At 41.8% G+C, this 1,698-nt stretch overlaps 1 protein-coding gene across 1 annotated transcript in view; it reads right to left on the bottom strand.

Annotated features, from left to right (window-relative positions):
• The window catches only part of adamts3 (ADAM metallopeptidase with thrombospondin type 1 motif, 3), a gene marked incomplete in the record, with an annotated part of 134,996 nt that overhangs the window by 27,009 nt on the left and 106,289 nt on the right, over positions 1-1,698 (bottom strand).

Below are 1,698 nucleotides of genomic sequence, written 5' to 3'. Positions count from 1 at the left end.
ATGAGTAACAGATTTTTCAGACTATAGGGCAGCAAAGTCGCCTTCTGTCAGGGATGTCCACCGCTTACAAACCTACCATGACTCACCAAGTACATTTCTAGAGTCTTCCGTTTCATTTAAAAACACATTTCGAGCTCCTTTCGGCAAAGAGAAGGCTCCTTTGGTCTTCCCTTCAAAAGGAAATGAATCAGTTAGTTAGTCTTGCAGGGTCTCCTCACTTCTCCATTTCAGCATCTCACTGTTTCTCTGCAAGAACATCACCTACAGTGGAGTCATATTTAATTAGCATAGCAGGGATCCGAGGAATTCACATCGGATCAGGAGACAAACTATCTTTGCTGGTAGGGTGGTGCTTGCCAATCACCAGGACTGAACTGCAGCCGGTAATTACTCGCCCTTAGATTTGACAGGCAGGTCCAACACTCTGGGCCTGACGCAGATGCAGCGGTGTCACTAAGGTGATTATAAATGCAACCGGCACAGTGTCACAGGGTCCACACAAGGTTACAGACAGGTAGCAGAGTAGCCGTTGCTGCTCACTACAGTATATTGAGGACATAAATTGCAATTGTAAAAGATGCCCTTTCATGTCTGAGAGAACATCCTCTCATGGCAGCCAATTTCAGAACTGCAAGCCGCTCGATAGAAATTACAATTTGATTACAGAGTTTTTGGCAGACTAATAGGAAACACTGCACACAAGCTAGTTGTCTGAAGACCCTTTGGGTGTGGATGCTTGGGCTGAACTGAGCATCATCATGCCAGATGAGGTTAAATCAATCAAATTGTGGCCAGCAACATCCCATATTGCCTCCAAACGTCTGCAAATTTGTTTAATTTGACATTTTAAGACCTTCAAGTTAGTTTGTTAGACTGTTGAAGCAACTGCTCAGGTGACATTTACATTAAATCACTATACATATCAAAAATAACTTCTTAGAGAGTTTGAGAGACTTGACTGGGTAATGAGCCTGTGACAGCTGCAACAGTCGAGTCAGACCTAAATAGACAATTAGTAAAAAGGAACAGAAGAAAGAGCAGCTTATATGACTCATGTCTCTAGGTCTCTACAGTCAGTGTTAGGCATCCATCTGCACTACAAGCTGGACAGAAAATGCTAGAAAAGAGGTTGGGAGGGATTCAGTAACACTGGATACTTGCATATTGTGTTTTCCAACAAAGGGGTTTCTTTTTGGGCTCTCTTGCTTAACTGTTTCCCTGTTAAAAAATGTGAGGGGTTAAATGAGAATGAGTTGTTAAGGGGAAAAAAAGGAATGATTACAGTTTCAACAAAGCACATTCTGAAACGGTTTGATGAAGCCAACATGTCCAGGGTCTCAGCCATTTTCATTTTCTCTGAAGCTCATTATTGACTTTATGACATCATGATGGCATCGTGAAACTGTTAAAAGTAATTCTCTTCATGCTAAAGGTTAATGTGAAGACACACCACTTACTCACACACACTCATTCAGCGTAACACTGCACAGTGGGTGAGTTTTGGATTGGCAGGCAAAACATCAGTGGACCAACTTGTTCTGGTGTTTTAATTTTGTGTGTGTGTGTGTGCCCCATGTAGCTGCAAAGGGGAGATTACCTAAAGGAAGCAGCTTGAATCAAAGACGTTGGTATAAAGCAAAAGGACAATTTGTTAATGAACTTGCAAGAATGATTCGAAAATGAGCTATATGAATTAAT

This window comes from Morone saxatilis, unplaced genomic scaffold (assembly GCF_004916995.1).
Source record: "Morone saxatilis isolate NCDOM2014 unplaced genomic scaffold, NCSU_SB_2.0 Contig16, whole genome shotgun sequence".
Lineage (NCBI taxonomy): Eukaryota > Metazoa > Chordata > Actinopteri > Moronidae > Morone > Morone saxatilis.
This window is presented reverse-complemented; position numbering and strand designations above follow the sequence as displayed.